The sequence below is a fragment of the Phocoena sinus genome, chromosome 21 (assembly GCF_008692025.1).
Source record: "Phocoena sinus isolate mPhoSin1 chromosome 21, mPhoSin1.pri, whole genome shotgun sequence".
NCBI classification, from domain to species: Eukaryota; Metazoa; Chordata; class Mammalia; order Artiodactyla; family Phocoenidae; genus Phocoena; species Phocoena sinus.
Genome location: NC_045783.1, coordinates 28914930 through 28939245, shown reverse-complemented (window position 1 = coordinate 28939245; position 24316 = coordinate 28914930). Strand labels below are relative to the sequence as shown.

The 24316-nt window shown below is 41.2% G+C and overlaps 1 protein-coding gene across 1 annotated transcript in view; it reads right to left on the bottom strand.

Moving 5' to 3' along the window:
* Nucleotides 1-24316, bottom strand: part of KCNU1 (potassium calcium-activated channel subfamily U member 1) — a 181524-nt gene that overhangs the window by 153174 nt on the left and 4034 nt on the right. Inside the window, exons 2-3 of the mRNA XM_032618128.1 lie at nucleotides 16401-16542; nucleotides 13576-13705 (exon numbers count right to left, since the gene is read on the bottom strand). The gene's annotated coding sequence lies outside the window, so the exon portion shown is untranslated. The remainder of the gene's footprint in view (nucleotides 1-13575; nucleotides 13706-16400; nucleotides 16543-24316) is intronic.

Genomic DNA, 24316 nt, shown 5'->3' with positions numbered 1-24316 from the left:
CTGAGGGGGGGTCCCGGATGACAGCTGGCCAAAACATGGGGGGCTCAACCTACTACTCCAAGGAACTGAGTTCTGCTAACAACCTGCCGAGCCTGAGAAGTGGACCAGCGATCACACCCAAGAAAAGGCAAGGCCAAGACCAAGACCCGACTGCTTCGCCTGGCAAAGTTACAGTGAGCCACTTTTGGATTCAGACACTTTATTACTTACATAAACAGCACGTGGAAGACTAGTCAAAGGCTCCGGCTGCCCACCGTCCTCGTCCCACACACCAGAAAGATGACACTAAGCAAAAGGGGCCGGGTGACTCTAACACCAACTGTGCAACATCTCGTTGTTGACGATCCAATTCCAGGCGACAGCTCAGCAGCTTTATATCCTACAAATCTATTCTGATGGGGGCAAGAGGCAGGGAAGAAAGCCCCATACCTCACCATAACCCGGGAGGTGCTGAGGAAATGTCTCATGGGGAGACGGGTCCAGGGGAAATGACCTCACAGAAGCTCCCTACGACCCTCCCGTGCTCTCCTGCTCTGGGAGGATCCCAGGCATTCTGCCAAGGCTCGGATGAGCTGTGGTTCAAGCCTCTGCCTGCCTGGTCTACCTGGAAACCTGCAGGGTCAGCAGAGTGCATGGCATAGCCATTCCCATACACGGATTCTCCCTCGGAGCCTCCAGATCAGGCCTCAGGCGGGACACCACCTTGATTTCTTTCTCATGAGACCCAGAGTGAAGCAATCAGTCAAGTCTACCCAGACTTCTGACCTACAGAACTGTAAGGAGAATAGATTTGCATTATTTTAAGGTGCTAAGATGGCTGTAGCATGTTACACAGCAGCAGGACACGGATGTGAGCTCTAAACGCCAGAACAGTCAGGACCTTCAACTGAATGCTGTTGTTGGCATTTCAGATGTTGGCGCTCTTGGAAACTGGATGCGTCCCACATCTACTTTCAGAGAAGTTCCCTCCTGCCTTGATTTTTTGCTTTACCACTTTCTTCTTCAAGTTCCAGAGTGTGCTTGTTACTGGCTTTGCGATCATGTGCCCATGCGCTAACTACAAAGGGGGCTTGGAAAGGGAGTACCTGGGCTTCTAGAACGACAGGTAGGCTCTACGTCTCTTCCACTCATAATATGAGAAATTCCCCAAATATTGAAAGGAGATTCAAATTATAATCAGGAAGAAAGTGTCCTTACTGCTACAAACCACTCTTTTGTTATCCAATATCAAGACAGACCCTGGGCTCCTATGGTTTCAATATTTCAGTATTGCAGAAGAAGAGTGCTTCCACTAAAAGACTCAGCAATGGTCCCACTGAATCTGAAGCTGTAACACCTGGCTACCCTGAGCTTTTCCAGCAACTGACTAAACAAAAAGAACTGTCTGTGGTATAGGAATATCGATCAAGAACACGGGTGTCGATTAATATGTCGTGCTACCGCACAAGATGAAATCTGTGAGATGGTTATTGTGTGTGTAAAACGCAGAGGGGATCCTTTCACTCTGACCTCTCGGATCCCACATTTGTGCCTTCAGGGAGCAAGAGCCCCATTTCTGGTTGCTGGTGTGGAGTGAATTCCAGTTCTGTGTACAACACCCCTATCTTGTTTGGTGTTTTCCCCTAGTTAACACTGGGTCCTAACAAGGCATTCTACTGACTTATAGAACAAGCTGCTTCTAGGGCTTCCCTGGTGGCACAGTGGTTGAGAGTCTGCCTGCCGATGCACGGGATGCGGGTTCGTGCCCTGGTCCGGGAAGATCCCACGTGCCGCGGAGTGGCTGGGCCCGTGAGCCATGGCTGCTGGGCCTGCGCGTCCGGAGCCTGTGCTCCGCAATGGGAGAGGCCACAACAGTGAGAGGCCCGCGTACCGCAAAAAAAAAAAAAGAACTAGCTGCTTCTAGATGTTGGATTGGAGGGTAAGATCAGTGAATCCCAAGGGCTTGCATTCTTTCACTGTAAAGTGAATTCACTGAAAAGTGAGTTCCTTGGAATATTACTCTATTTTCTAAAATGTATTTGAAGTGCTTCAGTTTGGCAGTGTAAGGTGTGCATATCTAAATTAACATTGATCTAGAGTGCAGGAATGGTCACATAACATGTGAAGTAAGCTGCTCGGTAACTTGCATTTCAGAATATATCAGAACTGGTTGGCTAGAATCTGAAAACCTTATTGTATGGTTCCCCTTACACATATCAGTCTGATTTGGCACTGGAGGGTTTATTAATTAATATAAAGGATATTAAATTATGTCACTGGAGAAATGCATAGTGTCAGTGTGTGTCAGGCGGAAAGATGTGTACAGAAGAATCTACACTTGCAGAATTAACACTCTGATGATCCCAGCAGCCTATTTTTTGAGTAGTATCCTAGGTTTAGAACTCCACTCATTCCAGAGTTCCCCACTTGAGAGAGAATTCTTTGCTCTACTCAAACTAGGAACATAGCTGTTTCTGCCATCAGAATACTTGTTGTGGCTGGATGAGCCTTTGGTTCAAGAGACTCGTGGAGTGCCTAGAGAACAGGGTGGAGAGGATGGAGATTGGGGACTTCACCTGACTTGCAAGACCTCATTATTCACGTCTTGATGCCTGCTCACTAATCGATACTGGTGCTTAGGTATGGTTTTTGCTTTCTTTAAAACATAATATCTGGCAATAACATTGCAGAGAAAACAAATGGCTCCAACCATCACTCATCACCAGAGGCAACCAATATTCACCGAAAAGAACCTAACAACTTGAATAGCGGATTAGCCTAGGTCAGCCTTAATAAAGATATCATTAGGGTGAATAATGCATTCAGTAGGGCCACAGATGGTGATGGTGGTGGGTTTATAGTGGGCAGGGGTCAATTTTCTGGTTATTCCCTGGATGGTTTCACTGATTTGCAGGAATGAGTTGGCTTATGTCAACTCTGTCTCCTTGTGGATGGTGCCTGCTTCCAAATGTCTCAAAATAGGTCATCTGTCACTTTCAGTGCCATCCTTTGTAAGATGCTGAACCCCTGACCCAACCTACTAAGAGCTTCCACATCCTTGAGATGCCAAATGAAGCTGTATTGTCCTTGAGTCCTCCAAGCGCTAGACCCATGTGATAACCCGGAGAACAACAGAGGGAATGACCATCTTCCTGACTCTGTGTAGACATTCTCCCCTGGGTGCTTTCCGGGCTCAGAACCTCACAAGATCTCTCAAGGAAATAATGATTTTTATCTGTGGTTTTTAACACCATTCTCCATGAGAACTGAAAAACTGCAGCTCAGAAAACACTGAGAGTGGGAGCCATTGTTCCATTACCTTTTTACACCCAATGCCTCTGTATAACATGACTTCCTCCAGCCAAAAACAAACAAGCCATGTACATAAACTCACACAAACAGACACTGAAAGAGAAATAAGTCCTCATGCTTGAGTTTATGTGTGGGGAGAGTGATGTTTCGGAATCCCATCAGTCTGTCTTTAGGATGAGGTCATATTTCACTAATGCATACCAAGGTGAAAAAATTCTATTTTGTAAAGATTAGCCATCATTCAATGTGCTCTAATTTCCTTGTTGTCCTCAAAGTCTTCTGATACTTGGAATACTTCAGAACTTTTAGTAGAGTCGACACCTGCAGAGGCAACATCGCATTTGCAGATACCCTAAGGTAGCTCATAGGGTAGTTATGTTCAAGCCCAGAGAAATATCAAGTTGGGCCCAAATGCAGTGTTTTGTTTTTTTTTTTTTTTTAAACATCTTTATTGGGGTATAATTGCTTTACAATGGTGTGTTAGTTTCTGCTTTACAACAAAGTGAATCAGCTATACATATACATATGTTCCCATATGTCTTCACTCTTGCGTCTCCCTCCCTCCCACTCTCCCCATCCCACCCTTCCAGGCTGTCACAAAGCACCGAGCTAATATCCCTGTGCCTTGCGGCTGCTTCCCCCCAGCTATCTACCTTACTACGTTTGTTAGTGTGTATATGTCCATGACTCTCTCTCGCCCTGTCAAAACTCACCCTTCCCCCTCCCCATATTCTTAAGTCCGTTCTCCAGTAGGTCTGCGTCTCTATTCCTATCTTACCCCTAGGTTCTTCATGACATTTTTTTCCCTTAAATTCCATATATATGTGTTAGCATACGGTATTTGTCTTTTTCTTTCTGACTTACTTCACTCTGTATGACAGATTCTAGGTCTATCCATCTCATTACAAATAGCTCAATTTCATTTCTTTTTAAGGCTGAGTAATATTCCATTGTGTATATGTGCCACATCTTCTTTATCCATTCATCCGATGATGGGCGCTTAGGTTGTTTCCATGTCCTGGCTATTGTAAATAGAGCTGCAATGAACATTTTGGTACATGACTCTCTTTGAATTTTGGTTTTCTCAGGGTATATTCCAAGTAGTGGGATTGCTGGGTCATATGGTAATTCTATTTGTAGTTTTTTAAGGAATCTCCATACTGTTCTCCACAGTGGCTGAACCAATTCACATTCCCACCAGCAGTGCAAGAGTGTCCCCTTTTCTCCACACCCTCTCCAGCATTTATTGTTTCTAGATTTTTTGATGATGGCCATTCTGACTGGTGTGAGATGATATCTCATTGTAGTTTTGATTTGCATTTCTCTAATGATTAATGATGTTGAGCATTCTTTCATGTGTTTGTTGGCAGTCTGTATATCTTCTTTGGAGAAATGTCTATTTAGGTCTTCTGCCCATTTTTGGATGGGGTTGTTTGTTTTTTTGTTATTGAGCTGCATGAGCTGCTTGTAAATTTTGGAGATTAATCCTTTGTCAGTTGCTTCATTTGCAAATGTTTTCTCCCATTCTGAGGGTTGTCTTTTGGTCTTGGTTATGGTTTCCTTTGCTGTGCAAAAGCTTTGAAGTTTCATTAGGTCCCATTTGTTTATTTTTGTTTTTATTTCCATTACTCTAGGAGGTGGGTCAGAAAGGATCTTGCTGTGATTTATGTCATAGAGTGTTCTTCCTATGTTTTCTTCTAAGAGTTTGATAGTTTCTGGCCTTACATTTAGGTCTTTAATCCATTTTGAGCTTATTTTTGTGTATGGTGTTAGGGAGTGATCTAATCTCATACTTTTACATGTACCTGTCCAGTTTTCCCAGCACCATTTATTGAAGAGGCTGTCCTTTCTCCACTGTACATTCCTGCCTCCTTTATCAAAGATAAGGTGTCCATATGTGCGTGGGTTTATCTCTGGGCTTTCTATCCTGTTCCACTGATCTATCTTTCTGTTTTTGTGCCAGTACCATACTGTCTTGATTACTGTTGCTTTGTAATATAGTCTGAAGTCAGGGAGCCTGATTCCTCCAGCTCCTTTTTTCGTTCTAAAGATTGCTTTGGCTATTCGGGGTCTTTTGTGTTTCCATACAAATTGCGAAATTTTTTGTTCTAGTTCTGTGAAAAATGCCAGTGGTAGTTTGATAGGGATTGCATTGAATCTGTAGATTCCAAATGCAGTGTTTTAAGCTTTAAAAAATAAGTTCTTAACCTTTTTAAATCAAGAAATTTCACTTTAAAATATCCGGGTTTCTGGATGTCTTAAAAAAATGCACCCTCATTCCTAGATGGCAGGAATAGGCTATGACTTTTAGAGGGGACGTCGGTCTCCAGGTTTTTATACTTTCCACTTGCCCACTTCATTCTGTAGGTATTTATGCTTGTATTCTCTGCTTTAGAACCTCACTCAAATGGCATATTCACGTAAGTGCCCAAACTAATGCTACAGCAATCAATCTACCAAAAGCTCTACAAATACCTTATCGTAGACTCTTGGCCATAATTTCATCTTGTCCAGTGGTTTCCAAAAATCTGGTCATGAACCAGCACCTGGATGGCTGCAGGAAAATTAACTGGGGGAGTTTTCTGAATTTAGGTGACCAGGCTCCTGCCCTCAGAGATGTCCATCTAGCTGGACATCTATATGTCTTAAAACATCTAGCACAATTCCATTGCACAAACGTGTCGGGAACCGTCGGTCTCCTCCAGCCCTTCTCACCCTGGAGTGAGGGAGGGATGGGAGGGGCATGGAAGTGCACTGACGTGACTGTTTAACAGGTCCAGGAATACTGATAAATAAAATTAAATTTATTGGCATTAGTAATGTTTTTGAACTGCTAGAGGAGTCCACTGAATGAAAAGATCAAGATCTAAAAGAAAGATGGCTGAAGCCAAAATTACAGAAGCAAAAGCAGCTCAGATGTCTCTGTCCCAGGTCTCCTCTGTTTTCTCCAATCTATTCTCTGATAACACAAGCACCTCTGCTTCTTAGTTACCCAAGCTTCTTGTAAATTTTCAAAACCCTCGGCAGGAAGGTAAGCAATTGAGTGATTATTCGGTTTGATATTTCTCTAACTTTACCTCCTCTACTTTTTTCTTTAAGCTCCTCTGTCCATAGATATCCTTTGAGGTCTTTGCATAGCATCAAGATAGAACACTGACATTCCGATCGCAGATCAAATAGATAATTATAAACTTTGATAAACTCAATACTTTTCAGGTCTTTATCAGTAGCTTTCACTGGATAATGTCCCACACGTGTTTCCTGATGTACATATTTGTTGCACTCACAGGAGGTGTAAGGAGGAGAGGATAAAAAGAAATTAGAGGCTTCTGACTAGAGTCCAGAATTCCTGTGGATTCGGGAATCTGGTCAATATCTTTACAAAACATCACCTCACTCAAACCTCTATCAACAGCCTTCAAAAGGTAAAGCATCAGTATCCTAACAGACACAGGAAAGCAATCATGTTCTGGTATGTGGGCTTAATCGAAGGAAGAATTGTTCGGTGAGACTAAGTCCCTACCCATCGCCGGAAGGCAGATGCTGCTTCTGAGCTAATGGCAAATGAAGAAACTTCTCCCGAATTGTAATGTGTTCTTTTATCTGTATGAATATTTCAAATCTCAAGTTTGATAAAACAGAAGGAATGCAACATAACTTTGGTGACCCTGCTGAATGCTACCAATGCAGCAGCAACCCTGATTAAATAAAATACAGGATTCAGGACTTCGTGAGGAAAGTCAGCCATATGTTCAGGTCCTCTCTTCTCCCTTCCTGCCTCCTTCTCTCTTCTTTTTCTTATTCCTCCCCTTCTTCCCTCGCATCACTTATCTTTCTCTGGGCAAAACAGCACCCCAAACAGAGTAACTTAAAACAACAAACATTTATTTAGCTTACAGTTCTGTGCACCAGCACTTCTGTACTCAGTTCGGTCCCTTAATGCACCTGCGGTCAGCTTTTGCCCAGTGAGCAGGCTCTGCTTCTGAGGATTGGCTGCTTCTTAGCTGAGGTATTGGGGACAATAGAGAAACTATCTTTTAATACACAGCAGGCCAGCCTCTGTCAGTTTACACGGTGGCTGGGAGGGTTCTGGGAGAGAAGGAGGCATGCAGGGCCTCTTGAGAAGTAAGCCCAGAACTGGTACAGCATCATTCCTGTCATGTTCTATGGTCAAAGCAAGTACAGTCCAGATGCAAAGACTGAGGAATAGGTTTTGCCACTTGCTGGAAGTCCTGTAAAGTCACATTGCAAAGAGGCATAGGATAAAGGTCGAAGTGGAGGAGTATAGCATTTTTTTGGGTAATCTAGCATCTCCCTCTTGCAGCTTTCATGAGTCTCTTGGTGACTTACAATTACTGCAGTACCTGAATGTGCAGGTGCTACAAGGAGTACCATGTTGCTATATTCAAGCTCCTTGTAATCTACTGGGAAGAAAAACTTCAGCACCCCGCTTATAACCATCAGACACACACATGCTAGAGAGACGTGACTGCGAGGTTACTGGAAGTGCGGAGCATCTGAACCACAATGAACTTTGTTTAGCTACTTCAGCTCCCTGTTTATTTCCACCACAGTCTACGCTTGTCTGAGGGGTTTTTCCAAATCCTCTTGAATCTTGTCCCACCCAACTTAGATAGCCTCTTGAATTTTAAGCATGTTTTTTAAAAGATTTTGTTTTTGATGTGGAACATTTTTAAAGTCTTTGTTGAATGTGTTGCAATATTGCTTCTGTTTTGTTTTGTATTCTTGGCTGCGAGGCATGTGGGATCTTGGCTCCCCGACCAGTGATCGAGCCTGCACCCCCCCCGAGTTGGAAGGTGAAGTCTTAACCACTGGACCGCCATGGAAGTCCCTAAGCATTTTATTTCTAACAATATTAAACATATTTAAAAGAAAGAAGAACGGTACAAGCATCCTCCATATCTCACCACCTAAATCAAACAATTGTCAACATTTTGCCATATTTGTATCATATATACATGTTACACAGCTCACATACATAGATATACGTATAATATTAGAAAACATAAAATCCATATACAAATTTTAAAAATCAGACATTTTCTGCTGAGAGAAATTTATAGTTCTAAGTGCTTATATTAAAAAAGAACAAATGTCACAAATGAACAGCCTAACTTTATACCTTAAAGAACTAGAAAAAGGAGAAAAAACTAAACTCAAAGCTAGAAGGAAGAACATAGTAAATATCAGAGCAGAGAGAAATAAAATAGAGAATAGAAACACAACAGAGAAAATCAATGAAATCAAGATCCTTGTTTCTGCTTCAAAAAAATCAGAAAATTAACACTCTTTAGCTAGATTAACTTAACAAAAAAAGAGAAAAGTCTCCAATAAATAAAATCAGAAACAAAAGTGGGGACATTAATACTGACTTTACAGAAATAAAAATAGTCACAAGGGACTACTATGAAGAATTACATGCCAACAAATTTGATAACCTGCAAGAAACGCACAAATTCCTAGATGCATACAACTTACTAAGTCTAATCATCGAGAAGTAGAAAATCTCAACAGACCACTAAGAAATAAGGATATATCATCAGCAATTAAAAAAAAAATTGCAACAAACAAGTTTCGGGCCAGATGGCTTCACTAGTGAATGTTACCAAACGTTTGAAAAGAATTAACAGAATCTCAAATTCTTCCAAAATGCTGAAGGGGAGGGAACATTTCCTAATTCATTCTGTGAGGCCAGAATGACCCTGATTCCAAAGCGGGACAAAGACGCTACAAGGAAAGAAAACTACATACCAATATTGCTAATGAACATTGATCCAAATATTCCCAACAAAATACCAGCAAACTGAATCCAACAGCATGTTAAAAAGATATGCCCATGATTAACAAGGGTTTATACCTGGAAGGCATGGTTGGTTCAACATACAAAAATTGATCGATGTGAAACACCACAATGACATAAAGAAAGAAAATTATTATTCCAAAAAAACATTTGAAAAAATTCAACACACTTTCATGATAAAAACACTCAACTAACTAGGAATTGAAGGAAACTACCTTAAAATAATAAAATTCATATATGAAAAACTCACAGCTAACATCATGTCCAATGGTGAAAGATGTAAAGTTTTTCCTCTTGCAGTAAGAATAAGACAAAAAGCCCTACTTTTGCCACTCCTATTTAACACAGGACTGGACGTCCTAGCCAGAGAAATTGGGCAAGAACAATAAAGAAAGAAAAGTCATCCAAATTGGAAAGGAAAAAGTAAAATATCTCAGTTCACAGACAACATGATCTTATATGTAGAAAACACTAAAGATTTTTTAAAAACCTGTTAGAACTAATAAACTAATGCAGTGAAGTTGCAGGATACAAAGTCAACATGCAAAAATCAGCTGCATTTCTGTATGTGGACAGTGAACAACCCAAAGAGGAAATTAAGAAACAATTACATTCTCAGGAGCAACCCTAAGGATAGAATACTTAAGAATAAACTTAACCAAGAAAACAATTACACTCTCAGGAGCATCCCTAAGGTTAAATACTTAAGAATAAACTTAACCAAGGAGTTAAGAGTCTTGTCCATTGAAACTACAGAACACTGCTGAAAGACATGAAAGAAAACAAATGGAAAAATATTCTGTGTTCCTGGACTGGAAGGCTCTGTATTGTTAAGATGCCAATACTACCCAAAGCAATCTACAGCCTTAACGCAATCCCTATAAAAATCCCAATGATGTTTCTTGCAGATGTAGAAAAATCTATTCTAAATTTTATGTGGATTCTTAAGGCACCCTGAATACCCAAAACAATATGGAAAGAGAAGAGCATGACTGGCAGTCTCACATTTAAATGCCCATCAGTAAGTGAGTGGATAAACGAAATATGTTTTTATATACGTAGAAAGGGATATTATTCAACCTTAAGAAGAAGGAAATTCTGACACACTCCATAACATGGATAATAAACCTTGATGACGTCATACTAAGTGAAATAAACCAATCACAAAAGGACAAATATTGTAATGATTCCACACATATGAAGTTTCTAGAATGGTCAAATTCTTAAAGACAGAGAGCGGTATGGCTGTTCCCAGCGTCCTTGGGAAGGGAGGAACGGGAAGTCAAGTTTAGCGGCTACCCAGTCCCAGTGTGGGATGGTGCAAGCAAGTTCTAGTGATGGGTAGTGGTGACGGCTGCATAACAATGCTGAATGTACTTAAGGCCACTGAACTGTGTGCTCAGAAATGGTTAAAACAACAAATTTTATGTCATGTATATTCTACCACAATTTTAACAAAATAACTCATTGGTGATGCTGAGTACTTTACATTGCAGCCTATCAGGAGGCACAAAATGACTAGTTGCCTCATTACTCATGAGAGTGACAAACATTTCTCCATTGTAAAGGTACGTTTTCTCCTTTACAACTGGGAATTCATCAGGGTGGCAGTATTTTCAGCACACCCACTTTTCACTTAATGATTTTAGCATTCACCAATGATCCTTGCCTGACTCGAGTATCTAGTTGGAGCTATTCAATGGTGGGGTTTTTCTCCCTGTCATTTCATCTATAATCATTAGCTGATTTTCTTTTATAATAAAATAGTGTTTCCTCACCAATTAGGGCCATTTGGTGACATTTCATACTCACTAAAAGTATAAATGCCTAATTAATTCTTTCTTGCTAATTTACTTTTAAAGAAGTTGGTGTAACTGTCATCTCCAGTGAAAGCTTTTTTTTTAATGTGTGTGTAATTTCAATCCACAATGAAATACAGATACATCTATATATCTACCTATCTGTGTGTGTGTGTGTGTGTGTGTGTTTCAGTGGACTGAAATTGTATATGTTCAACATGCTGCAATGAAATGCATTTACTATTATTACTTTTGCTCATATTGTTTCAAGTTTTGTCAATAGAAGCCCTTTCAACTGGGTCCTGGGTCCTTCTGACAGAACTCCATTGGTCTTTGAACGCCTCTTTGCTTTCTGGTACAAAAATATGTCCCAATACCTTGTACTTTCCCTATCAGATCTGAAGGCAGCCATTTTAAGAAAAGAACTCTGTCCCCTTTAGAGGAGAAGAGTATTTAGAGAACAAACTTTGGATATGAGTGGTACTCAGTTCTACTTGGATATTACTCCTCATCAGCCCTTCCATGAATGCATTATTTTTTTTTTAAATCTTGAGTTCATATAATTTTCATTTCAAGTTTAACATAACAAAAGATTTAACTTAATTTCTTGAACTTTAGATTTGCATCTCTTTTCCCATACATTGAAATCATGGCATATAATATGGAAATGACTATTTGTAGCATAATACAATATTCACAAGAAAGTTTCAAAATCATAAAATAAAATAAATATTACCACGGGTCTAAAACTACTGAATAAAGTTTAAGATTTCTTTGTACTTCTTTTAAAATAGGTTTATCAGTTTTTTTAAATTGTGGTAAGAACATTTAACATGAGCTCTACCCTCTCAGCAAATGTTTCGGTGTATAATGCAGTATTGTTCATCACAGGCACGATGCTAATGATTCTGTTGTGACATCTCTTAGTAAACGTCATACAGACTTAGCTTAGCCATGAAGTATTCCAAGTTTTCTCCAGAAGTCTTCAGCCTTTTTCATGTTACTCAGAGTGCCTGCTGTTGAACACACACTTATGAACTGCAGGACATCATAACTCTCTGTCTCAGGGTAGCCCCTACTTCTCAATAACCTGTTTCGCTGTGTAACCCGTGAGAAGAAGGGTTCACCAGTCCACACCTGGCATCCTCTGTTGCACCTGTTCTTAGGAATCTAGAATTGAAATCCACATGATTGATTTCTACCTTAAAATATCTCAGCATTGTGAGTCCTAAAGATTTTCTGAGCTTTAGGTTATCAAACTCTCTCTGTTCTTCTACTGTTAATTGACAGAGCAATTCTCATGAATCCTCACTGAGCCCGAACTGCCTAGTTCTGGGAATATAAGAAATTTTTTAAGTGATTGGATCATACTGGTTCAGTAACACTCGCACATGCAAGCACAGGCCTCTACCAAACATTGACTCCAACACTGACTATCTTGCTGAAATAGTGTTTCTAATTTGAGAAGGGAATCACATTTGATTCATTCCAGTGGCTTATATGATCAATACAGTAGAATCCTTGGCTTGTTAAAATATATTTTACATTTTAGGTTTCAGGAATTTTGTTCTTTTCAATATTTACTGCTTTAAACTTCAAGTGAAGAATATCTTAAAGCAAATTCTCTTTTTTTTTTTTCTGGGAAAATGTATGTATTTTAAACCAAGAGTTCGTTGTTTTGGACATGAACTGGGGTTCCCAACTCTTCTTATCAAGCGTATAATCTCAACTATATGTGGAACTTAAAAACCTTGACCTCATAGAAACAGAAAGTTTCAAAATAATAAAATAAAATAAATATTACCACGGGAATAAAACTAACTAAATAAATATCACCAGGGGAATGGCGATTGCCAGGGCTTGAGGAGTTGGGGAAATGGTGAGATACTGGTCAAAGGGTGCAAATTTTCAGTTATAAGATGAATAAGATCCAGGGCTCCAGGGTACAGCGTGGTGACCATAGTTAACGATACTGTATTGGATACTTGAATGTTGCTATGAAATTAGAGCTTTAATGTTCTCACCATAACAACAGAAACAACAACAAGAAAATGGTAATTACGTGAACTAACCTTGTTAACTAACCTTACTGTGGTAAGCATTTAGCAATATATACATGCATCAAATCATCACCTTGTACACCTTAAACTCACACAATGTCATTACGTCAATTATACCTCAATAAAGCTAGAAAAACAGAATTCAGGAAACTTAAGGAAGAGGTAAACATAATTATTAATTTGGTCACCATTAAGGGATACTGCATTATAAAAGCTTATAACTCAACCAAAGACAGTGTGATCTCAAAGTCCTGAGTATTATTTCTTTAATAAAGAAGAAATCATTCAATTCAGTCCCTTCACGCCACCACCAAAAAAATACAAGAATCGACTCCTGGTAGGGGCTGCCCATGTTCTGAGGAACAGAAAATCTATATACACTGCATTTGTTGATGTTGTCAGCTTGACTACTCTACAAATGTGATTAAAGTCCAAATGAATTCCGAGTCTGAACAAAATGCAAGATCAGAAAGTTATCAGGTGACAGGAAAACTCAAAACTGGCTTCTGGTTTGGCAACTGTTCTGGGTTATGATTTCTTCTGGATTGGGCTACATCCTGAATAAATCCCAAATCCCATTTTATGCAAGAATCTAAGCTCCTACCTTGGTCTTCCATGTCCTTTGTTTTGCAGTTCAAAGTCAGGAGACAAATGAGGAGGATTAAATCCATTCAAAGCATGTGAAGAGAAGAGACCATTTTTTTCCCGGTGCATTTTTTAAAAGACGATAAGACCTATTAAGAGAGATTTGTATTCTGTCAGATTTATCTGAGAGAATGATATTCAACATTTCAACCCATTTTTGCTAACATTTCTGAAGAGAATTTTTCCCCTTTAACATAGGGAGCTCATCTCTGGTTTAAAATCTTATGATGATGCCACAGACATCTGATGGACTAAATTAAACAAAGGAAAGAAACACTCCTTAAACAGGATTATCTAGAGTTGTGACTGAATATATATTTCTTTACTATTTTAAACTTTACTTCACGCTTCTTCTATGCCACATATATTTTCTTCCTACTCATGCAGTCTTGAATTACAATGTGGAACACGGAACAGATCTTCTGGAATCCAGGAGGTTGAAGTTGCAGCAATAGACATTTCTCCTTATTATGTAAGTTTCTTCTTTCCCATTCTCAGAACCTGGGCTTTGAGGTGATTAGAGAGTCCAGTGGAGCTTCTGAGGACAGAATATGACCACGGTCCATGCATTTCCTTCAAGTTGGAAGGACAACCAGGGAGCTGTTGGTAGCCAGGGAGCTCCCGATTCTCCCTTGGGGAGAAGGTTAATCCTGGCAGAAATCTCTAGAGAGTGACTTGAAATCCTAACAGCCCTAACTATTTTCTCCATGGCATTTTATTCACCAGCGAGTACCTGTGGACTAGGAGATTTCTTTCTTGGGTTCTCTTCTTGAATTTAACATCTCTCGTAAGAATTAATTGCAGCAACTCAATACTAGCAAGTCACCAATGAATTACACAGCTATTTTCTGGGAAATTATAGAACAGAGATAAAGGGAAAATTAGAGTGATGGATTCTGAGTGGAGGAGCCTGTGTCACCATCTCAGGAGGGCCCTGGTACAGGTGACCCGCACACAGACAGCATCGGCAAGTGGAGATGAGCCAGTCAGAGGAGGGAGAGACAGAAACTTTCCAAAGACAAATCGGGCGGTTGTTGCCCCCTCCATGGGGCTGTGCGCTGCACACATGTGATGTTTGTGTAAAGTGGAGTGGGGTGCAGAATGGCTTTTTCCTACCAGCCCATAAATCAGAGGGCAAAGCCATCAGCCTAGGAGAGGAAAGGGCCTTTACCTTAATTTCATTTTCTTCCAGGGTTAAGAGGATATGGCCATTTTTGTTTAATCCTGTGGACAAGTTCCTCCTAATTCACCACTGTGGGCACTTGCAGTGGCTTAAGAGTAGAAGAGAACTGAAGAACTATGAACAGTGATGCAGGAATATCACATTTCAGAAAACTGTGGTAAGAGGTGAAAGAAATGTTGAGACTCTCAGCTCAAGCAGACGGCAGGGCGCATGTCAGTGACCTAACGACACTGGGGGACCCCTGAGCTGCCCCCTCCTGCCTCTCTGCTCTTCGCAAGCATGGGCCTGGCTGCCCCTTTGCCTCACTACTTTTCATGCCTGCTATGTCCCCCGACCTGGACAGCAGCATGTTTTTCTGTAGTTAGAAGGTGTAGATCTGTTCCAGCCCTGCCTCTGACTCATTCCCAATGTGTACCTTTAAGGGACTATCTTCGTCTCTTTGAGAGATGGTACCAAGTGTTCATCACTCATGTTTTGGAGACATCGGCATCCTATTCCTATCATCTGAATAGTGTTTTCTGATTAACCAAGTCTTTTTAATAGTTCTTTCTTTCCTTTCTGCCCTTTTTCCCCCAAATTGGGGTATACTGAAATGTTTTCTGAACTCGTCTTTAACATGCTCTGTTCCATCAAAATCTATAAATCAGGTAAATATAAGCAATGAAACTTTTTATGGTATATTTTACTCCATGTGTGCTTTATATTTTTTTTCTGTGACTGATGGATTGATTGATGTATTTTGGGCTTTAAACAAACAAAACTTTTCCTATTGCAGATCCACGGCTTTATTGTGTTTTCCTTTAAAGATTTAATAAAATCCTGCCTTTTAGCACTTGGTTTGGAGCTCCCAGCCCGATAACAAAAGAAAACAAAAAACCTATTAACCTTGTTCAAAACTGTTACAATATAAGTTTCTTCCTCAAATAGATATGCTGCTCCAGACTGAATAGTCGCCCTGGAAAACTTTACAGCCCTGCTAGACAGCTGTCAGCAGTGAGAAGTAAGGGGATTTAAGCTCAGGAAGTGAGAACATATTGACATCAACCACAGTATCGTGAAGCTGATGAGAACTTGCCTCTTTAATATTCAGAGCAATGGGCCTGACATGAAGGAAAAAAAAAAAACCACATATATTTTCCCAGTAAATGGGACAAATTACCCCTTGGATCTAAAATCACACCCATTCACATTGACCCGGATGATAAGGTAGAACTTCCAAATCAGCCCTAGGAAGATAGTGAGTGAAACTGTTAGTGTTGATATTTTCCAACTATTCTCAGTATGTATGTACCTTAGAATTCTTGAACCTATACTTAGTGCATTTGACTTTGCATTTTCCTCCAAAGAAAATTATCACTATTTACCAATATTTATGGCATTATGAAATAAACAGGAATTGGGTCAGCCTCCTTCAGACTTTGGGATCTAGCATGGTATTATATGTTTGTTAGAGATTGCTAATTCCCTTCCCCCAACATCTGGTCTCCTCTTGTTTAAATAGGGCACTCTGATTTTCAGCTAAGCACACTGCAGCCCAGAATAAAAGACTCTACCCCCAACCTTCTTTACCAGCTAGAAATGGCAAAGGGATGAATCTTTACCAAGAAGATGTATGTGGAAATGTGTGGAATTGTGGAAAGGCTACTTGAAAAGTGCTGTCTCAGATGAGAGAGGACCCCTCTGCGCTCTTCTGTCATTTCTCCTTCTTCTTACTCAACACAGTCACGCACATCACAAGGTGACCTTGAAAAAAAAAAAAAAAACAAGAAAAAAAAAGCATAGGCTGAAAATGGTGAGATGAAAAGTCAGGAGACCAAAGTCCTGATAGTGCCGTGGAACTCTCTCCCAGCCCAGAGCTGCTGACTCAGGACTTTCTCTATGCAAGAAAGAAATTTCTCTCTTATTGAAGCCACTGGTTGGTTGTTTGCTACATGAAGGTAAATCCTAAATTTTAAATATAAAGAATGTCAATAACAGTGCTGTGAAGGGTCATACTGGAGCTTGAAATAAGAGGAAATTCAGTAATACTGATCCTGTCTTTATTTAAAAGCTCTGACATTTTGTTTACATGGATTTTTGGCATACATTTTGATTTTTTAAATATTGCATTGGGATTCCCACTTCTGAGAAGATAAATTAGACAATTTCCCCTATTCCCCCTAAGTACAACTAAAAACCTTTGTGTTATATGTAATTATATGTAAACAACGGACTTTGGATTATACTGATGTGTCAATGTAAGTTCGCCAACTGTAAACAATGTACCCCTCTTGGGGGGATATTGATAAAGGGAGAGGCTGTGCGTGTGTCAGGATAAGGAATATACGGGAATCTCTGTACCTTCTACTCACTTTTGCTGTGAACTGAAAACTGCTCTAAAAAATGAAGTCTATTTTAAGAAAACCTGATAGAACTGAAAGGAGAAATAGAAGACATAATTATACGTGGAGAAATCAGCACCCTTCTTTTAATAATGAATAAAATGCTTGGACAGAAAATCAGTATGAATGTAGAAAAACTCAACATGACCAACGATCAGGATAGAATCCATTTTCATAGAAAATAAACGACATTTGGGCCATAAATCCAGCATCAATAAATTTAAAGAAAAATTAATTCAGATTGCATTGTCCAACTACAAATGAATTATATATAACCCCTTAATATACTTATTAAAATCAATATATTTAGCTCTCCTCATTCTCCAAATTCTTTCCAAAGATAATAAAAATTAAGGACATGCCTTTTGGGACTGATTTAAAAATTAATCAATTAGTAAGTATTATTTAATAAAAATGTCACATTAATTGTATTAAGTGTGTACAACATGCTAGACAATGTATACATGTTAACTATTTTAAAAGTTTTAAACAAACCTTCATAGAGGACATTTGCCACTTAAGGTAATAAATCGGGAGGAGATATCAAAGTTCACTGTTGTGTGTCCTAATACCGAACTCTAAACAGCTGCATCAAATAGAAGATATGAACTTTGAATGACCCCAGTGTTCTAGATACTTACAGACCTAACTGAACACACTGTCCATAAAAATGAACAATGAGGCTTATTTCAACCAATTGTGCTGGATCCACCGGCTCATTCTGTTCTATCTACAATGCTAGTCTTCAGTTAACAAGTATCTGACACAGCCACCATTAACTCTGACTTTCAGGCACTTAAAATCCCTTTATTTCTTTTTCTATCCGATGAACAACTAAGTGAGTTTCTTCACTGCTGTACGTTCCCTTGTTGGCAAGTTAACAGAGTCAGATGTGCAATTTTTAAAAACGATATAGTTTTTCCTTCTCTTCTTTAGTCTGTCAGATTCTAAGCCCAAAGCTCTTGTATTCATCCTATACTGCCTCTGTGTGCCCAGCACTTTCATGGGCTATGAACAAGGCACATATTTATGAACTCCAGTCCTGACCCCTCATGAGGCTATTCGTCTGTTGAAGTAAATAGAGATGAAAATAATAACATGAAAAATATTTGAAGAAAACAGAAGATGTAATTGCTGAAGAGTGGAAGATGCTGAAAGCACTGGGGCCTTTACAGTAGAAGAAAAAGAGCAAAGAAAGAGACTCCAGGCAGGGATGTAGAAAATAAGTAACACCAAGTGCACTAATGTTCCTGTATCAGAGGTTGATCAAGTTGTGGGGTCAGGTGTGGCTGAAGTTAGCATAAGGGATTTGTACTTTATTCTCCAACCTGATACACAAGGGGAATGTGCCCTATTCATCTCAATAACAGAAGCAGACATAACAGTGGTCCTCAAAAAAGGGCTAGGATGGGAGAGGAGGTTAAAAACTGACCACAGATTCACTGCCATAAGTCAGGGGGATCTACTGGAGACCTTTGAACTGGGAGTGACGTGTAGTGACAGTGGTGTTTTTAAGAGATTAATAAGAAAAGGAGAAGAGGGACAGTAGGAAGAGGGATGAAAAAATGATTACGTATTTTAATCAAACCCAAAATTTGTTCTGAGTTGCTTATGTTGTTCAAAGAAGTAGAGTGTGGAATTAGACGTGCTGAAGTGAAATGAAAGAAAGAAGTCCTCTGATGGAATGTGAGCTCTGTGACACAGAGCTGGGGTGTCTTGTCACAGCTCTGTCTGGAGAGCTTGGGTCAGTGCCTGGCACACCACAGATACACAATAAATATTTTTTTAAATAAATGAAAGTTAAATGATTGAATTAAAACAACACTGGAGAACTTCTGGGTTGGGTTTGTAATATGAGAATCTGGCAAATCCAGGAAAGTTAAATTATCCTACATTGGGCTTTCTTTGATACTAGTGTCCCTAGTTATCTGAGTGGGAACTAAATTTGAGGAAATAGAATCTTTTAATTTTTGAGTATCTTACCCTGATTCTGAGATTTTATTATGGAGAGTTAGAAAGTGCTTTAACAACTAAAACTAGTAGTTTCAGCAAAAGTCAGGTCCCTGAGTCATCCAAGCTACTGTCTTGATGTTGAGACTACTTGCTCAGAAATAAAAAGGCATTTAATATTCAGGATCTGACCTTGGATTAGATCAGCATGATCCAGACAACTACTGACCTAAAAACCTTTCCTTTCATAGCAAGCTCACCTGAATTCACCAGTATTCAACCTCGTACACAAGAATCACCTGGGGAACTTCAAATACCCGGGCCTGCAGCCACCCTCAAGTATCCAGGTATCATTTGGTTTGGAAGTGGGGCCTGGACATCAGTATTTTTTGAAAGTTGCCAGGTGATTCTGTTAGACCCAAACGGTCTACGAGGGATTCCAACTCGCCCAAGAACCGCCAAGAGTCGAGAGCCGCTGCAACACGCAAGAGGTTTATTAGGAGCCGATGCACCGGGGTTCCCTGAACCTCACGCAGGAGGCCGATGGGGAACCCCTAAAAGCGGAATCACATACTTTTTATAGGTTTATTTATTCATAGGGCGGGTATATTCTCACAATGATTGGGTAAATGTGGTGACTTTTGAATTCATTGGCTTAGGAACTTTTGTCCCACCTTCTGGCCGTTATAGTTGTCTGTTCATTGTGGCGGTTAGGGCGTATACCTGTTACGGGCAACTGGAAAATTACCCGCTGTCTGGCAAGTCCCCGTCAACTGAAAAACTCCAAGAATTGGTTTCGATAGGGAGAAGGAGTGGCGCACGATAGGGAGAAGAATTGGTTTCGATAGGGAGAAGGAGTGGCGCACGATAGGGAGAAGAATTGGTTTACGGGAACAAGTGAGGGGGTGGAAAGTCCCTAAAGGCCCCACATTCCCCCCCTTTTTTTTTGTAACTAATTTCAATCATGGAATTTCAGTTTCTTTTTGCGAGTTTTGGTATTGTTGCCTTAGCATTAAAACTTGTACCGTACTAATGCGTTCTCTAATAAAGGCTATCAGGCGATTCAGAATGCATGGTCCAAAAGTTAAGAGCAACAATAAAATAATGAGGGGCCCTAACAAGGTGGAAACTAAAGTAGTAAGCCAGGGAGATTTATCAAACCACGATTGAAACCATACTGTTTGATTTTTCCTTTCCTGTTGTCTTTTGTCCAGGCGCTCCCTAAGTTTGTCCATAGTTTTGGTAATAGCCCCAGAATGATCAATATAAAAACAGCATTCTTCATTTAGTGCAGCACATAGTTCGCCCTCCTTAAGGAACAGCAGATCTAATCCCCTCCTGTTTTGCATTACCACCTCTGAAAGCGAGGTGAGGGATTCTTTTAACTGAGTTATGGAACTTTCTAATGCCCGGAGGTCAACATCTACAGCTTGCCTTAAGGCATCATAATAGTGGGGTTGTTGGATGAGGGCTGTTGTACCTGTTCCTACCCCGGCTGCCATTCCTAGTCCTAGGAGTACAGCCAGGGTGAGTGTTATGGGTTCCCTCTTAAACCTTCCTCTGCCCTCATATTCATCTAGAAAGGATGAATCTGAATGATAAATGAGTCTGGGGACCAGCTGAACTAACACACAAAAATAGGTTGAAGCTTTAAGGACCTCTAAAGAAATGCAGGGGGTCAATCCTGTGTTACATGCCCACCATCCATCCGGAGGAGGGAGGAGATACCCTGAGCCCTGTGGGAGGCTTAAATTGGTACAAAGATGTCGGTGGGACGAGGGGGGCGTTCCTACACATGTACCGTTTCCTAATACTGAGGCCAGGGTCAATTTACTATTTCCTTCTTGTTTCCATCGACATTGATCTGGAGTGTTAACATTATTATAATTAGAATTATATCCTATAGCATCATAATAAGGGGGAGGAGCAGCATAGCAAAGCCAACATGATTTGGTAGCCTCCGGGTTTGTGGCATTTAAAACCTCAAAAGCCGCCTGGACCAATGAGAGCATTCGGTCCCGGGGGGTCTTGGGCTTGATTGTTATTCCTTTTGGCTCAGAAGTTTGGTTTCTTATCTCTGGTAACGCTGTGGGAGGGGCCAAAGGTAGCAAAGAGTGCCCTATCTCAGGGTTGGGCCCTATAGGAACTGGAGTAGGGGTTTCAATTTTTAGTTTGATGGTCATTAGTAATCCATCATCATATCCTTCTTTATAAAACCTGATTCCCCATGAATGGCCATTTATCCAGTTTTTTATCTTTTTTTCCTGGTTCACTAAAAGAAATCTTAAGGGGATGGCACCATTTAGTACATTCAGGCCTATAAGTTAAGGGGTTGGTTGGGTGTGTATAATTGGCTGTCATCTTAATAAAGTCCCAGCCAGAGGTGGGCTTCCAATAGGTGTCTCCTGTGGTTTCATATCCCCAGCTTTTGCAATAAAAGTTTTCAGTTCCTCCATATTTATAATTAAGGGACCTGTGGCGATGGAACCCGGGGCATATGTAGAAAGCAGGAGCTCTGAGCCCAGTCCTCCGAATCCCGTTTTTGCAACCCTTTCCGGAGGAATCAGCTCTAGTTGATAAAATTTTTGGAACATTATGTTGATCATAATAGTCTTCTAAATCCCAACCGGGAGCCCCTATGGCCAGTTTACAAACATCAGGAAAAAGGTTTGGCCACCAGGTCCATGGGGGAGCGATATTGCTAACAGACCATATTACATCTCCAGTCTGGGAAATTACCTGCCAGGTTAAACGCTGGGGCAGGTGAGGACTAAAATTACTCACAGTCAGTAGGGGTAACAGAGTTAAAGTTATAAATCTGATGATCGCAGAAGCTTGAGCTTGAGCGGGTTGCTGGTCTTTTGGGCTCGCCATTCCGATGTTGCAGATGCTGGTGCGGCCTTCACGTGTGAAGCGTGGATCCACGCAGCGATGCCGTCTACCTTTATAGCCGTGGGGGTGGTGAGCAGGACGATGTATGGTCCTTTCCACCGAGGCTCTAGAGTCTGGGTTCGGTGCCGACGGACGTACACGGAATCTCCGACTTGGAAGGGATGAGCCTCTGCTGGTGTTCCTGGTCGGTAAGCCTCTGCCAGCTGGGACCACACCTCCTTTTGGACCAACTGGAGTCCCAACAGCCTAGCATATAAGTCAGTGTTATTCTGACAGTCAGGACTTAATATTTCTCCTTAGCGTAAAAAGAGGAGGTGGGGCCCCGTATAGTATTTCAAATGGAGTAAGATAATAGCGGGAGGGGGTATTTCTAGCCCGGAACAGGGCTAAGGGAAGGAGCACCGTCCAATCTGTACCGCCAGTCTCTATGGACGATTTAGTTAGGGTCTCTTTTAGAGTTCTATTCATTCTCTCTACCTGTCCTGAACTCTGGGGTCTATAGGCACAATGTAATTTCCAATCAGTCCCCAGGTATTTGGCCACACCCTGACTTACCTGGGCGACGAAGGCGGGACCATTATCTGATCCTATTACCTTTGGTGCCCCGAACCGGGGGAAAATTTCTTCTAAGATCTTTTTGGCCACCACAGTAGCTGTCTCCTTCTTCGTCGGGAAAGCTTCTACCCATCCTGAGAAGGTATCTATAAAAACTAGAAGATACCTGTTACCGTACCTTCCAGGGCGTATTTCAGTGTCCCAATAGGCTCCTGGGCAGTCTCCTCTGAGCCTTTTTCCGACCTCAAGTTTTCCTTTATGGGAGTTTACCTGTTGGCATGGAATGCACTCTCGTGCAATCTGCTCAGCTAATTTAGTTAGTCCAGGGGTATCATAACCTGTCTTGTGTAGTAGGGACACCATCTTTTTGGTTCCCAAGTGTGTCCATCTGTGAATCTGTTGTAGCATGGATTTTACTTGTTGAGGAGATAATGTTCCTTTAGTTATGGCTGGGGTAATTGTTCCCCTATCATTTGGTTTCCCAGGACTCTCATCTGATAGTTCTAGTATGATTTCCCGTAGAGCCACTTCTCGTGCCACCCTATCTGCCAATTTGTTGCCTCTTGTCACCGGGGTATTGTCCTTCTGGTGTCCGGGGCAATGAATGATGCTGACTTTAGTGGGGAGCATGAGGGCAGCTAGCAGTGCCACTATTTCTTCTTTGTTTTTAATTTCTTTGCCCGCCGAGGTGAGCAACCCTCTTTGTTGGTAAATGGCCCCATGGACCTGGGCGGTAGCAAATGCGTATCTACTGTCCGTATAGATGTTTACCTTTTTGTTTTCTGCTAGTTCCAATGCTCTAGTCATGGCGATTAGTTCAGCCCGTTGGGCCGATGTCCCTTGCGGTAATGTGGCTGCCCAGATGACCTCTTTCCCGTCTACCACGGCTGCTCCCGCCCGACGCTTACCTTCCTCTAGGAAACTGCTTCTGTCAGTAAACCAGGTAACGTCGGCGTTGGGGAGGGGCTGATCCATCAAGTCTGGTCTGCTACGGTGTGCTGCAGCCAGTACTTCCTGACAATCATGGATGACGGTACTGCTTTCCAGGTCAGGGTCGGGTAGCAAGGTGGCCGGGTTGAGTCCTGTGGCTGAGGTAAACTTAATACGATCTGAGTTTAACAGCAGGGCTTGGTAATGAGTCATCCTGGCATTTGTTAGCCATCTGTCGGGTGGCTGGCGAATTACACTTTCTAATGCATGGGGGGCTGTTATCGTTAGGTTCTGCCCCAAAGTCAGTTTGTCAGCATCTTTGACCAAAGCGGCCACCGCGGCGATTATTTTTAAACAGGCGGGCCATCCTGCTGCCACAGGATCCAATTTCTTTGATAGGTACGCAACCGGGCGATTCCAGGGGCCCAGTTTCTGAGTTAGTACTCCCTTTGCAATACCTTTATTCTCGGCCACGTACAGATGAAAAGGCTTAGTGATCCTTCCCCCGTTCCTTTTTTTAGGGCATTCTCTTGCCCAATGACCTTTTTCTTTACAGTAGGCACATTGGTCCTTGTCTAATGGCCGCCTTCTATCCGTTGTTCGCCCTTCCTGTCTATTTCTGTCTCTACTGTTTCCTCCTCTGACTGCAGTGGCCAGTATCTTACTCAAATGTCTTTCTTGCCTCTTATCTCATCTTACCTCACGAGCCTCTTGTTCCTTCTGCTTTCTTTCTTCTCTTTCTTCTTCTGTCTCCCTCTTATTATATACCTTATCTGCCTCTTTTACTAAGTCCTGAAGGGAGAAACCTT